The 16802-nt window shown below is 45.1% G+C and overlaps 1 long non-coding RNA gene across 1 annotated transcript in view; it reads right to left on the reverse strand.

Moving 5' to 3' along the window:
• Positions 1-3836: 3836 nt before the first annotated feature.
• LOC144821791 (uncharacterized) overlaps positions 3837-16802 on the reverse strand; it is a 28470-nt gene continuing 15504 nt past the window's right edge. Inside the window, exon 4 of the long non-coding RNA XR_013608441.1 lies at positions 3837-5942. This is a non-coding gene — a long non-coding RNA (uncharacterized LOC144821791). The remainder of the gene's footprint in view (positions 5943-16802) is intronic.

Here is a 16802-nt window from a genome sequence, read left to right on the forward strand (position 1 = left end):
GTGGCCTTAGGGGAAGGTAAACCCTACGGGCAGGTCTTTGAACATGCCATGATCTCCCTCAGCTGGGATATAGACTCAGAGTGTAAGTTGGTGATCCCTGAGGGTGGGATCCATCACTTACACCAGGTGGGAGTGAATAGGGTCCTAACCACAGCTCTAAAGGATACAGGGGCTAGCAGGACCATGATTGTAGAAGGGCTAGTCCCTCTAGAGCAGTACTCCGACAATGTGTGTAGGGTGGCTCCAGCCCATGGGCAGGACTTTTTCCACCCTAGGGCCCTGATGTATCTAGACTGATGTGAGGCGATGACCCAGAGAAGGTTCATAGTTAGTCCCCAGATGCCCATTGACTGTATTCTGGGAAACAAGTTACATACACCTGTCAGGAGAACTAGGATGGGCAAGTGCCACAGGTGCCCTGACAGTTCAGTTTTCTGAGAGTACCACTACCAAAAGGAGGGTACAGAACCCCAGATGTAGGGGTAGGAGAAAAGAGGACTCATCCCTGACTCCGGTCCAGCCCAAAGGTCCAGACCCTGGTTAGGAGGACCAGTTGCAGGATACCACCCCTAAACTGGTGGGAGGTGGAGTGGATAAATGATGCCAGGCCCCTGGGGCTACAGCCCCCCACTCTGGGAAACCACAGTGGACAGAGACCCTTGGATGGCCTGGGGCCTGCCTCTTGACTCTAACAGCTGTTAGTGGTCTCCGTTGCTTGCTGTCCCTATAGACAGAGGTTTCCTTGGGCTGGGGACAGAAGTCAGACCCAAGGGGTGGAGTGGTCCACATCACTTTGGTGGCCATGGGGGTACTGTCTACCTACTGGGATGCATCTATGAACACATTAAGGTTAGGTGCTACACAGACGGGGTCCCCAGGTAAGGAGAAGTGTTCCTCGTGGGTTAACTCAGTAGACACAGAGACAAAGGGATCCAACTGGGTTCTGACAGGCTTAGAACTGGCAAGTACCTCTGCAGCAGTGGGCCATTGTCTACGTTTTATCGCCCTAAGCAGGAAAGTCCATCAAGGTATTGATTAGGCTACCCTGGCTTTAGACTGGGAGGGCTTGTTGGAAATGGCACTTTTTGCAGGGTTACCCCAACCGTTTTTGCCCTCCACCTCCTCTTTTTGCTGAAATCTGAAATATTTATGTTGGCTTTAGGATTCTGAGCACCTTACCACTGCTAACCAGTGCTAAGGTGCACGTGCTTCTCCCCTAAAACATTGATGTACTCCTGATTGGCATATTTAGTTTACCTGTAAATTCCTTGTAAAGTGGTATATCATATACCCGGGCCTGTAATCTAAATGCTACTAGTGGGCCTGTAGCACTGGTAGTTACACCCACACAAGTAGCCTTTCAAACCTTTCTCAGGCTTGCCATTGAAGGCGCTGTGTGTGCAGTTTATTTCGATGTGGCATTTAAAACTACTTACCAAGCCTTAAACTCCCTTTTTATTACACCTAAGTCACCCCTAAGGTAAGCCCTAAGTGAACCAATGGCAGGGTGCTGTGTAACTAAAGGCAGAGCTTGTAGTTTTAAGGTTTACATGTCCTGGCAGTGACAAACAGCTGAATTCATGTTTCACTGCTGTGAGGCCTGCTCCTTCCATAGACTAGCATTGGGGATTACTTAAAATAACTTTTAATCTGTAATTCCTGATTCGAAAGGAGTACCTACTTCATTTTTAATATCTTTGGATTGGTGTGATAAATCCTATTTCGTGGTGAAGTTGACATTACCATTTTAGAAATGCCACTTTTAGAAAGTGGGCATTTCTCTACTCTTAAATTTGCTCCGAGTAACTGTAGCCTGCATCCAATACACGTCTGGGCTGGGTAAAAGCTACACTTTGTGCATACTCTCTAGACAAACACAAAGAGAGGATGGACGGAGCACTGAAACTTTTCAGACACTCACCCCCAGTCACGGATTTGGGTTGTAGCCATCATCGTTCTTTAGCTCACTTCGCCACCCCAGTTTAGACCAGGCTATCTGCAAATCAGTCTATGACCCTGTCTATCATCTCCTTGTGCCTACTCTCGACAGCCACAGCACAGGAATGACTGGGTATGACAGGGGACCCATCTTCATTCATCTTATAGTCTTTCTGGGCAGGGAGAGTGAGAGGTGGTATACACTTACTTTTGAATAGGTTGTGCCCTGGCGTCACAATGTTGTAGGAAGTGTAAAATTTGAACACACATTAGAAAATGTAAAAAACAAAAACTTAGCACGACAACAGACACCAGCAAAAAGCACACCGCTGTACATGGTGAAAGAACAGTTTAGGCCCATATCTTGAGCTGACAAGAGAAAGAGAAAAAGTTCACTTCTGGACACAATGGAAAAGGTTTCAGTTAAAGGCAAACTTGTGTTTAGCAAGCATGAAAATATTTATGGGTTTAGCACATGGGATCACTGGCAAACACTTAGTGCTTCCAAATAGATTGCCCCCTGATTGGACAATGGGTGCAGGAAATTAAATTAGCTTAGAACACACAGAGCTCCTAGGTGCACACTCCACTGAAATTACATTTACTGCGAATATACGTGCATTTAAGAGTAGAACAATACTTCATTTGTTAAGCTCTGTTGGAAGTGCAACGAAGAATGAATAGAGTATTAGGTCAGTGTTTGGGGTCTTTGAGTGTTTTTTCCATCTTCAATCTGTAACCTACAAGTCAATTATTACTTGCTGTTTTATAATAAAGCATAGTGTGAAATGTGTACAAAAAGACCTGCTATGAAGCAGCAATTTGAGAGATGCTGGCAGCCTGCCTGTGTGTAGGGAAGATCTGTCTCCCTGTCATGACAGTAAATAGTTGTCTTTGCCAATAGGAGTCGGTGCCATTCTTCATTTTAAACATTTCAGTCATCCCGCAACAGTTGGAAACCACTAAGGGACATCCCTTTTTGCCCCCACCTAACTGCTAGCACCAGAAGACTGCCTACGCCCCGTTGCATAAATCATTATGCATCTTTTGACGAGATATGCAGATACCGTGCTCACTAAAGTTCTGCTTGTGCATGGGGGTTGGGAAGGATCTGGGGGCTGCCGTGTTTTAAAGGTGAGAACAAAGTGGACTACATTCCATGTTTGTGTTATGACGTGTTTCTCTTGGCAATGCTAAACGCAGATGTAAATTTAATGTAAATATAATAAGTATAAGGTTATAAGAGACATAAGGGTACCACATCCAAGACTGTGTATTATGTACACATGTTGCACACTGGATAAGGTGCTCCATAACTGGTTTACTTGATATTTCCAATATACCGTTGGAAATGAGTGGCCAATGTGGGTAATTTGAAATTGGTAGCCGCCACTATGTGTTCCAGTGCTTGACACAGAGGGACAGCTGAAAAGCCACTGTCGCTAAACTTTACCTCCAGGTACCATCTCAACACTGAAATTGATGCATGGTTTGAAAGGAATCCTCTCTCAGTGCGGAGGGAAGTGACCAGGGGTTGCCAGTTGTATTTACCAAGTAGAATAGAAAAAGATGATTAAGGCGCTACATGCTTGGTTAACTTTATATTCCCAATATTACGTTGGAAGTGATCAATATGGGTAATTTGAAATTGGAAGACGCCAATATGTGTTCCAATGCTTGACACAGTGGGACAGCAGAAAAGCTGGTGTTGCTAAACTTTAGCACCAGGTACGATCTGAACACTCAAATTACTGCCCAGGACCTAATTCCCAGAGGTTACTCCATGGTCTCAAAGAAGCATTGTTTGAAAGCAATCCTCCCTCACTACAGAGGGAAGTGATAAGGGGTTGACAATTGCATTTACTGTTTAGAATAGAAGAACATTGATTGTCATTTAGAAGAAGTAGAAGTGTTCATATCTTTATGCAAATGGTGAGTGCATGCATGTATGAATTAAGTGTGGCCACAGTATGATGTTGTTGTGTAACGTTGCTTATTGTGCATAATTGCTAAGAGAAAAGTTGATATTTTAATGCGCATTGCATACTTGGTAAGACAAAATTAGATATTTTAATTTGTATTGCATAATTGGTAAGACAAAATTTGACCATTTAATGTGCATTGCATAAATTGGTAAGGCAAAAGTTGATATTTTAATGTGCATTGCATAATTGGAAAAATAGAATGTGGTATTTTAATGTGTGTTGCATAATTGGTAAAACAAAATGTGACCTTTTAATGTGCATCGCATACATTCGTAAGACAAAAGTTAATATTTTAATGTGCATCACATAGGTGGTAAGACAGAATAGAATTGATTAATTTGTTCAGATAGATATTGAGTTAAGTTGTAGAAAGCATTAGAAATATGAATGATCATGAAGACTCCCTTAAGCATATGCAAAAGAGTTTTCCACATGATCATGATCAGAGAAAATTACCATGATATAACTTAGAATGTTTTAAAGCCACCCAAAGCATATGTATCCCTGGCCAAAAGAGAGAATAATCAATGACAAAATAATTGATCATATTACTAGATATCTTAGAAGTAGATATACAGGGACCAAACTATAGAAGAGAGAAGCTATTTTAGCTTTATGGCAAGTTTTTGTGATAAATATTAAGCCTCCCCAATAGAGGATGCCTCTAGTATCCTGTCTGTTCCCCCACCCCCTTACAATCTTATGAGCACCTCTCCCAAGGTACCTAGTTTCTACTCACTGGTACATGTACTGAACATGCAGATTAATTCAGTGAGTGTCTTCACTGCCTAGTATACAGTGCATGTGCAGTTTTAGATACGTGTCTTTGATTAGTGCCCATTTAGTGTACGCGTTGTTAAAACTAAATAGTTGTGTGCTGGGTTGTTTTAGCACGCGTCAGAATACACGTATCCCCTCCAGTTCAGCGGAGTTTCTATCTAAGCATGACTAGAGACATTACATCCTATGAGTCAAGACAGGTTGTCTTATGGTTCAGTTCCTCCTTACAGCACAGCTTAGGTTTAGTTTCACTTACCTCATTAGTAGTGAGTATTTATTTATCTTGAGTTTTATATATCTCTGGCTAGACCCGGAGGTATCAGAGCGCTTTACATAAGGAACAACATAGCAGCATAGCAAGTTACAAGGTATAATAATTAAACACTTGTTGCACAGAAATTACAAAATAAATGGAAAATCATAAGAGGCAGAGAAGGAAAAGGGGAAAAGAATAGAAGTCAGAGAATAGGTGAGAGGAGAGAAGGGAACCTGAGGGGGGAGGAAGTAAAGGCAGTCCAGCAAAAAAGAGAAAATCATTCGAGGGTCATCAGGAGAGAAGAAGGAACGGGTAAAGGTCAGACAAGATGTCGGTTCCAGATCAAGGGAATCGACGGAAACCATCTCCAAAAATGAAGGGATGCACAAAAGTCACAGAAATCATAAATCCAGGAGACCGGAAGGCTGTAAGATGCATGCCCAGGCTCTGGACCACGGGGCATCTGTGTAGACAGTCTGCAAATGAAGGTCCGGGAAAGCTCGCTGGAAGTTAGGGAGGCAGCTGCGAAGTCGGGGGGGTATGCCTTCCAGGCTCAGGGTGGTATGGAAAAGCCCAGGAGTGTCGCACTGCAGCGCCGAGTAGATTCACTACCACTGCTCTCACATGTCCTTGATGTCCCATCGGAGGCGAAGCTGGAGGGCAGGCAATAAGGAAGGAAACTGTGGTCATGCTCGGAGGGGCCGGAGGATGATCAGGCAGGTTAGCCTCATCCCCGCTATTCACCAGCCAGCAGGGAGCTCCGACAGGGGTAATCACCGTCGAGACTTGCTTCTTCGTCAGCCGAACGATCATCGATTCACAGGAGTACAGGGCGGAGGGAGACAAGCAGCGGAGGAAACAATGGGACATGTCTGCTGTCCGGCTGGGTAGGTGACGGCCGTGGCAGTGTGCCGGGACCAGCCTCCCCTTTAGTAGTCTTGGGATCTCTGGGTGTTGCTTGTCCCATCAGTGATTCACAGAGTCTGTAGAATTCAAGAAAGAGAGCATGAAGGACGTTAGTGCAATATCGTATTCACCAGAGAAATTCAGAAGATTTCTAAATATTACAAAAGAGTCAGATTACACACAATAAGAATAAAGAAGAGAGGCAATAGTCAAGAGAATACTAGGGATGTAAAAGAAAGAAATGTAAATATTAGAGAATAATAAAAGGACAAAGGAAATAGAGTTGATGAAGTAAGCTGTACATGTTTTCTTGCAGTTCTTCACCCATTTACAAGCGCACCGAAGATCAGACAAAAGAGTTGATGTGTGCAAGAAGACTGGGAGAAGAATTAGAAGGAAGACTTGGCTGTCTCTTCTCTGTCCCCATCCCCTTCCTCCCCTTTGAGTTTTCTTGTCGCTCAAGTACAAAAATTGACAATCGGAAAGTCGGAGAGGGGCATTGGGTTCATGTGTCATTCGGCTCCTGTGCATGTCCTGGTGAGACCATGACAGATTGAAGTGCCCATGTAATTGTTGACCCGAGCAGAATAGCGGAGGGTTGGAATCTTAAGAGATTAGGGGAACTTTTAGAAGGAATTCTAAAGGCATTAATTGTAGTAAGAGATGAGAATAGAGACTTGAAGCAAGATATAATAATTGCTAGGAGAGAGACTGCAGATGTAGCAGTACAAATGAATAATGTAGTACCAGGACCAAGTTTTAAAATTCCTACATCTCATGAAGAAGGTCTCAGTGATACTACTAGCTCACAACCTAGGGTCACTACCCAGGTAATTCATTCCGTATCGTTAGTAATACCACTAGCTCCTCCTGAGAGCTTTAATGGAGACCCCTAGAAGGCCCAAATATTTTTGACACAATGCACCTTGCATTTCATGTGCCGACCAGCGGTTTTTCTGGACGCACAATCGTGAGTAGCCTTCATACTATCATATCTCAGTGGCGATGCTGCATCATGGTCAATGCCATTAGTCTCTCGAAACAATCCAATGTTATATAATTTAGAGGAATTCAAGAAAGAATTTCTTCAAATATTCGATTGGAGAAAATCTTCACAAGCAACAGACAATGAGCTATTAGAGCTGAAGCACGGTAATTGAGATTTAATAGCGTATCTAGCTCAGTTTAACAAACTGGTACTAGAAATGTATTGGCCTGAAAATAAAAGATCAGCTGTTTTTTATCGGGAGCTGAAGGATGAACTAAAAGATGCTCTTGCACAGGTACCTAACAGACCCACTGAAATCTCAGCCTTGATAGATTTGGTTCTAGAAATAGAGTTTTGATAAAACGAAAGAAGAGGTAAGAAGAAACAAGACTTTCGTTCTAGCATACCATGATTTGACAGTGTCAAGACGGAAGATTCTAAATCTGGAGAAGGTCAACATGGTGTTGAACCGATGCAAATAGGGTCCATTGGAGGACCACTATCAAAAGAGGAGAAGGAGAAACGGAGACAGAATAAACAATGTCTCTATTTTGGCAACAGTGGTCATTTTGTCCGGAATTATCCAATCAAACCCAAACAATTCCCGAAGGAAAACTCGCAGCACCATCAGTAACCGGAGTTGGACTGATGGATTCAAATTTGAAATCAACTCCAAAAGATCATCTCTGGGCCAACACACTACGAGCGTCCTCTCCTCATCTTGTGATGTCAATGTCCCATAAATTCAGAGAAAAACATTTGAAGAATATTTCTGTGATGGTGGACTCTGGGGAAAAGAGGAATTTTTGTAACCTAAAATTCACAGAAAATGTTCGGTTGAAATCTCTTATAACTGAGACAAGTGGGGCGCTCTGGGCAGGGCATGGTACTAACCTTTCATCAGGACCAATAGTAAGTCACCCAGAGCCTGTCAAGTTGGAATCCTCTGAAGGTCATAGTGAAATCCTGAAATCCAATTTGATTGATGCCTTACCATTCCAATTGATATTGGGGTTACCTTGGCTTACTGAGCATAATCCCACAATCGATTATAGCGCTCGAACAATCATCGTGGACTCCGAATTTTGCAAAGAAAATTGCTATTGGCTTTGAGAATCTAGGTGTCAGCACTCTCCTGCCACTCTCTTCTGTGAAGGATGGGCCACTGTGTGTTATTCACACCATGGAAACACCAATTGAGTATGCCGAATATGAGGATGTCTTCAGTGAAATTGAAGAGGAGAAACTCCCGCCACGCAGAACATACAACTGTAAAATAGAGTTAGAGCCAGGCACAAATTTGCCCTGTAGCAGGATATACGCGCTTACTGAAAAAGAGAACCAGCATTTGAAAGAACACATCCAAAAGTATTTAATAAATGGATTTGTCCGTCCTTCCAAGTCACCTGTGTCTTTCCCACTTTTCTTTATTTCTAAGAAGGAAGGTGGGTTGAGAACTTGCATAGATTATAGAGCCATCAGTCGGATCACAGTCAAAAAACGATATCCGCTGCCTTTAATCTCTGTTTTGTTAGATCAGGTGAAAGAAGCTAAAGTGTATACGAAGTTGGATTTGAGAGGGGCCCATCATCTTGTTCGTATTAGAGAAGGTGATAAATAGAAAATGGCCTTCAGGACTAAATACCTGCTCTTTGAATACCAAGTGATGCTTTACGGTCTCTGCAACGCTCCTGCAGCATTCCAACATTTCATAAACAATGTTTTAAAAGATTACATTGATCAGTGTGCCATCGTTTATATTGATGACGTCCTAATATGTTCAAATTCAGATGAAAAACATGAAGGACACATGAAAGGAGTATTACAGACATTAAGAGAAAACAGCCTGTTTGTAAAATTATAGAAATGTGCTTTCAGTGTCACATCCGTGGAATTGTTAGGATTTGTCCTGTCCCCCGCTGGAATAACCATGGACCAGGAAAAGGTCAAGGCGGTTACAGAATGGAAATCACCACGATCAGTAAAAGAAGTTCAAAGCTTCATAGGATTTGCTAATTTCTACAGAAGATTCATTTAGGATTTCTCCAAGAAATTAATTCCACTTACATGCCTTTTAAGAAAAGGAACTCCCTTTGAATGGTCTCAGGATGCTGAAGAAGCATTTACCTCTCTAAAGAAGATTTTACGACAGCCCCAGTGTAACTTTATGCAGATCCAACAGAGCCTTTCTTTGTAAAAACAGATGCTTCTAATCTAGCCTTAGGAGGAGTGTTGTCCCAAAGACACAAGAGAACTGGGCAACTACATCCAGTAGCCGTCTGATCATGAAAATTGAACCCAGCTGAGGTAAACTACACCATCAGAGTTAAAGAGTTGTTGGCTATAAAGGACACCTTCAAAGAGTGGAGGCATTATCTCATAGGAGCTGAGCACACAGTTACTGTCTTTACCGATCATCGAAATTTGACGTTTTTGAACTCAGCTAGAACGCTAACACCAAGGCAACTCCGATGGTCTTCATACTTTGCAGATTACAACTTTGTCATAACTTATCGTTAGGGCAAAGAATGGAAAAGCTGATGCATTATCCAGATTGGGTACTGACGATTTGCAATAAATAGTTGAAGAACAAAACATAATACCAGAGGAAAAAGTCATAGGTGCTATCCTTCAAGAAGATGAAGGAGGGGGACGTGGCTTCGCGGCGTAAAGACATGGCCGCCTGCTAGTTTTCTCTGAGGCCCCCTTTCCTGCCCCGCTGATCCGTCACAACAATCCGTGTCCCCTGGTGCTGGATTCTTGCACCGGAGGAGTAGCGCTGCTTCTCCCAGCAAACCCGAATGAAATCCGAGGTCGGGGCCAGAGATATTCTGCCCGGCGTTTAAGGCCTCCAGCGCTGACGAAGCCAGAGACTGGAGTGGCTGCACCTGCTGTCCCGAACGCTCTGTGGGCCAGCGGCTGCCCCTTCCCCACTCCCGGAGGGGCCGCAAAATCAACACCAAGGGCAATTATAGCACTCAGCGGCCCCCGCGAAAAAGCACCATTGTGTTACGCTTCGGCTCATTAACTGCTGTCTTATCTACTGACAAAATCAAGAGCATCAGCCACTGTAGTAAGGATCTTACTTTTTCCTTCTGCTAGGTCTTTACATTGGTTCTGCTGAATTATCATGGCCTGTACTCCAGCCTTCTGAATGGAAACGCTCCAGACCTGCAGTGAAGCATACTAGCCCTGAAGACCGGATTGAAAGACTGCAGCAGGCTGTCTGCAGACAGGTGCTTCTGTGTGTCAAAGAGGCATACGCGCTCACTCATTCAACCCCTCAATATAGTGCAGGCCAGAACCTGGAGGCTGTAATACTATTCGGTTGGGAGCCCCACAGCTGCATACCTTAAGGCCAATTACAGCAGCAATCATAGAGGCACAGCGCTCCCCATATTATACCCTGATTTGGCAGCTGACCCCCAGCTCAAGGCTGGCTGGCAATGTGCACGGCCCCAGGATCATATACATTGCAGCCAATGCTTGACTGACTGTCCTCTAAATACTGGCCCTACATGGGCAATGAATTACAATGTACGGTGACTCGCTATAGGCCTTCCACTGTGCATGGGAGGCAGGCGCCCTTGAATCATTACGACTTTGCTGACCCTACAGTTGTCCTGCGGTCCTTGCCTCCAGCAGACCCTCCCCATCGTGTGGCGGCCGCTTGGGAAACCGCATTTGCGTTCTGGGGTGACAGGCCTGATGTGGACAAACTCACTAAGCTGTGCATAACTGGCCTTGAGTGCGAACTGAGCCCTCACCATGCACCAACACCAAGGGTACGAAAACGACTCAACAGAGCAGGCTGGACCGATATACCTGCCCAAAGGCGCACCTACCTGATCGGAAAGGACTTGGTGAAAAACAACAGAGTGGGGCAGAACATGACCCTTCGGAGCCCACGATGAAGGACCTAATGGCCGCCATCACTGGAGTGCGCACTTCCATTGACGCACTGTCCTCCGAGGTGACTCTGATCACGGCTGATCTCACAAAATATAGGGAGAAAGTTAAACAACTGGAAATCACCACCTCCAGCATTGTAGAAGATACCTCGCAACTGCAGACAGATATCAGAGAACTACAGGCATTCCGCAAGTTCGCAGAAGACAAGTTGGACGACTATGAGGGACGCTCGAGACGCAATAACATACGCGTTCTCGGTGTGCCGGAGAAATCGGAGGGTCCAGCCACTGACCTTTTCATTGAACACCTGATCACGGCAAAGCTACAACCGAAGGGCCTGTCCAAACTATTTGTTGCCGAAAGAGCACACAGGATACCTGGAGGCACCCTAAACCGGGAGCTCCCCCCGCCCAATATTGGCCCGGCTGTTAAACTACAGAGACAGGGACACAATTTTTCAGGCTGCCAGAGTTGCTCCTCCACTCACGATCGATAACTCAGAACTCACCTTCTTTCCTGACTTCAGACAGGCTGTACAGATGTGTCGGCGTTCCTTTCTTGACGTCAAACGAAGACTGCGGGAAAAAGGTCTTAAATACGCCATGCTCTTCCCTGCGCGGCTGCGGGTCAAGGCCGAGGGAAGAACTCACTTTTTTGATCTACCGGAAATGGCATCCGACTGGTTGGACAACTGGAAAACATACCCATGGACAGCCCTTCATCGTTGGATGACCTCTTGATCGCTGTGGACAGTCTGCTTTTATCTCATCTTGAACATCATTCAGAGCCTCTTGTTCCTTGGGGACGTCGGACTGTAAGCTAAAATTACTGATGTACTGTTCAGTCTATATTCTGATTCGTAATTGAGAACTGCACCGGTAACTTGACAGTGGTAGGAACGGGGCGATCGGGGCGCTAAGGCCCTCCCCCATTTTCTTCATTTAGTACTTTGTTGGGCGACAGGCACTCTGCATTTGAGTATCATGGGCAGTTCTGAGCCCAGAGTGCAGGGGAGCAGGGTGGGGGGTTGTTGGAGGGGATTGACTTGTCTTATTTGTTATTCGTTGTGTTATCTCGATAGTACGGTCCCAGTCTGTAACAAACAAAATTGCTATATTCCGCAAATGGGTCAATGGGGGTGCAGTGCAACAAGGAAGTCAAAATATTAAGTTGGAATGTTAACGGGTTGGGGGATAAAGTTAAGAGATGTGTAGTATTGCAACATATCAGGAGATTATCACCGGACATTGTATTGCTTCAGGAGACCCACCTTGTGGGCAACACTTGCAAGGTTATGCATAGATGGGGCTACTCAATGATTGCACACGCAGGTTTTACGTCAAACTCCAGGGGGTGGGCATTATGCAAAACAAGTAATTTCCCCTGTCGCTTGCGTCCACTTATCTGGATGACCGTGGCAGGTATTTAGGGATCAAAGGCACCTGGGCGGGCCGAACCGTAACTTTCCTTTCGATATATGCACCTCCAGGGTTACAAGCCGCAACATTTGCCGACCTAAGTTCTGTACTGCAAGCGTTACCAGATGGGCACTTAGTGCTCAGCAGTGATTTCAGTTTAATAATATCGGGTTCACTGGATAGGCACCCCCCTCGCACAGTACCTCACACTGCACACTCCTTTTCTGGCTTTTTGGAGGCAATGGGGTTGGTAGATGGATGGAGAACATATAACTCGGATACGAGCCAGCACACTTTTCACTCCGGGGCACATAATAGCCTCTCCTGTCTGGATTACATAATTGGCCCAGCTCCACAAGTAGCGACCATCAAGGAGATACGACATCTGGCCAGGGGTATCTCTGACCATTCCCCCCTGTGGGTCCACATAGTCCTGGACCACTCACAAGTAGGGCGCATTGCCCCAATCAATCCTTGGTACCTCAATAACCCGAAAATACGTAAAGACCTAATTAAATCCATTGACAATTATTCCATAGAGAATGAACACTCCCCACAAGTACTATGGGAAGCATTCAAAACTGTGATCCGGGGCCAATCCCTTTCCCTAATAGCGGGATCAAAAGAAGACAAGCTAAAAGACATCTCCGATGTAGAACAAGAGATATATCAGATTGAGCAAGACATAAACTCTGGTCCTACTCCTGAAGCCCTTTACACACTCCACATCCGTCAAGACGAATACCGGGCACTAGTAACTGACCATGCCAAAACAATGGGACAAGACAGATCGAGCCGACTTTATGACTGGAGGGGTTAATGCAGGGAAACTGATCGCCTGTTTAGATAGAATAGAACACGCAAATAGGCTTGTCCAGGAGCTTAAATGCACTGATGGATCCCCGATAACGGACCCCCAGGCCATAGCTAACCAGTTTGCCGCACACTTCCACACAGTTTACAGCTCAATAGCTCCATACACAGAGGAGGACTCTGCGGAACTCCTGCGGGATATCTCCCTCCCGACACTCTCAGATGATGACCGAGCATTCATGGATAGTGCCCTTACCACTGACGAAATAGCAATCGCAACCCGAGCGCTCCGCTCTGGTAAGGCCCTCGGCCCCTTTGGTATCCCGATCGAGCTATACAAGCTCCGTCCGGATAAATTAGCCCCATATTTAAAATCTATGTTTGAAGATAGCCTCAACCAGGAGTCACTGCCTCTAGACCAAAGAATTGCTACCTTAGTCACAATCTACAAGGAAGGGAAATCCAAGACAGACTGCTCCTCTTACCGCCCTATTTCATTGCTTAACGCAGAACCCAAGATTCTAGCTAAAATACTTGCAAATAGGCTGATTAAAGTAATTGGAGACTTAGTACACCCTAACCAATCTGGATTTATGCCAAGGAGAAACATCGCCCTGAATCTGCGCAGACTGTACGGGGTCCTGGGCAGGGTGCCCATACGGAAAGATGCAGTCATAGTCTCTCTTGACGCCACTATGGCTTTTAATATGATTGAATGGCCATATCTATTCACTGTGCTCACAAAACTGGGTTTCTGCCGATGGGTGCGCTTGCTCTACAGCGCTCCTAAGGCTCAAGTGGTTGTGAACAACAAAAAATCAGAGACCTTCACCCTTAGCCGAGGGACTCGTCAGGGATGCCCCCTCTCTCCACTGCTATTTGCTTTGGCCCTTGAGCCCCTTGCGGGATGGATCCGTGGGGACGTAATGATCTGTGGTATGCGGTGGTCGGCAGACTGGGAGGACCGCATTTCCCTGTATGCGGAAGACATCCTTCTGTACCTCACGTCCCCTAAGAGATCCCTTATCGCCGTATTCGATATCCTTGCCATTTTTGGCAGATTCTCCGGGTTTTGAATCAATTGGCAGAAATCTCTCCTATATGTTCTTTGTGGGGGTCCTCCCCAGGTGCCCCGAGACTGCCCCATATCGATAGTCTCAGAAGGCTTTAAATATCTTGCCATATTTATTTCTCTCAATCACTCACTTCGATGTGCCCGTAACTTTGTTCCCCCTCTACAGAGACTCAAATGTGATATCACAAACTGGAAATCACTACCACTCTCCTTGCTGGGCAAGGCGGCCCTTTTAAAAATGATGTCACTTCCCCGTTTCCTCTATGTTCTACAAAACTCGGCCAACCCAGTTCCAAACTCGTATTTTAAAGAAATGGAAGGGCTCCAGCGAGACCTTCTTTGGAGTGGAAGACCCCGCATTGCTTTACAAAAACTTACGCTCGGCTGGTACGATGAGGGAATCGGATTACCGGACATTAATAAATACTACTGGGCAGCGCACCTTATTGCAATAAATCACAGCACTTATGGCCGGCCCCATGACCCAGGGTTCAATATGGACAAATGGCTTCTTCCAAATGGTACCTACATTAGAGCCCTGTACTCCAAACCAAACAGATACCCACTTACTAGCCCTACCAAGCACACAGTCACTGTTTGGCATTCGGCGACTAAATCAATGGGCTGGAATGACAGATTGACTCTTGCTACACCTCTCTGGGACTCACAAAAGCTAGGGGACCTAGGAGACTCCAAATGCTTTGCCGAATGGGATCTTATTGGTATTTCCCACATTAGAGACCTCTGGGACAAAGAGGAAGTGAAGCCCTTTGACACCCTCCAAACTCAGTATGATTTGGCTAATTCGGAGCGCTTTCGCTACCTACAAGTCCGGCACGCATTGCAAACAGTATTGCCCCGCAACTCCTCTCCGTCAGAATCTTCCCCTCTGGAAGACAAACTCCTAGATGGCCATTTGCCCGAAAAACTATCTCCCTGACCTACAGAAAGCTCATCAATTACATGGATGACCCCCTGCAGTTCCTACGAGAAAAATGGGCCGGTGACGGTATTGAATTAGATGATGAAAGCTGGCAGGCAGCCCTAAGACTGTCGCTATCCCGGCACGTCTCCGCCTGGTGCAGCTAAAAATTCAACACAGAGCGTATATAACAGGTCCTCAACTGACACATATGGGTGGCTCGTCTGACGGGTGCTGCAGGGGGGGGTGCTCCCAAATAAGCATGTTCATGCACATAATATGGCATTGCGAGCCAATCCAGACATATTGGCATGCGATACACGAAATAATGAGCGAGACACAAGAGATCGTAATCAAGCCAGAAGCCCCTAGATGCCTCCTCAACATCTGGGAGCCAACAGATCTCAAAGCGCATGCCACACAATAGGTCACACTGGGCTGCATGGTCGCTAAAAGAAACATCGCCCAACTATGGGGGGCATCACATCCACCCACGGTCACGGATTGGGGAAAAGATCTCGACTGGTGTTTGATGAGGGAAAAAACAGTTTACATGGCCCAAGCTGCCCTCGGAAATGGTCTAAGATCTGGGCCCCCTGGAATGAATACCGTGGCAACATATGTACTCCTCCCTGTTCCTTTGACTGAGAAGATCCCCCCTGACCGTAATTTCCAATGCATTCTCCTATTGTACCTGTCTGTATTTTGATTTCCTTGCACTCCTATGATTGACTTAAGTGGAACTGTACCTGTATGTCGAGATTGTTTAATAAAAAGATTTATAAAAAAAAACAAAAAGAAGTTGAAGGAGACTTGATTTGGAAATCAATGAGTCGGACAGAAATGGAAGAATGGGTTGATCTAGACCCCGAGTGAGAAATCCGAAGAAATCTACCATATCATGATGGTGCTTTGTACTTAACTACACCAGAGTGACAGGACAAGGCCTTAAGAGAATGTCATGACCACCAGCTATCCGGATATAAAGGAATACAAAATTAGGAAGAATTGGTGACGCGTAGATTCTGGTGGCCTCAAATGGCCAAAGATATTTGTCAGTATGTGGGTACTTGCAAAGTGTGTGCTTGACGGAAACCAGATAGACATTCCCCAACAGGATTGTTACAGCCCTTACCCAATCCAACACACCCCTGGCATACAGTAAATTTAGATCTGATAGTAGACCTACCATCCAGTCAGGGTTTTGATACAATTTTAGTTTGTGTGGATCCCTACAGTAAAATAGCTCATTTTGCCCCTACAAAAGGGGCGCCAACTACAAAACGTTTAGCACATGCCTTTAGTGAAAATATTGTGTGGGAGCACGTCATTCCAAAGGTTTTAGTCTCTGATCGTGATTCCCAATTTCTTTTCCTCTTTTGTAAGACTTTTGCCAAGAAATTGAATATTGAAACCAGATACTTCACTAGTTACCATCCTGAAACAGATGGGCAGATAGAGACAACCAATCAAGAACTAGAACAATTTCTCAGATTATTCTTATTAGATCAGGAAGGAAATTGGCCGGAATACCTTTGGGCTGCTCAATTTGCGTTTAATAATGCAAAAAATTCTTCCACTGGTTACTCCCCCTTTTTCATGACATTGCAAACACCCAAACCTTTCAGTGAGTTTCCAAGAAGCAACAGTTCCAGCAGTTAAAGATTTAGTACAACATATAGCTCACATACACATTATAGCAATGGAGAATTTGACTAAAGCTAAGGAGATCTATAAGCTCTATGCTGACAGGAAGAGAAGAACAGGGCCAGAATTTAAAATTGGGGACGAGGTCTGGTTAAGCATAAG

Source organism: Lissotriton helveticus, chromosome 2_2 (genome assembly GCF_964261635.1).
Source record: "Lissotriton helveticus chromosome 2_2, aLisHel1.1, whole genome shotgun sequence".
NCBI lineage: Eukaryota > Metazoa > Chordata > Amphibia > Caudata > Salamandridae > Lissotriton > Lissotriton helveticus.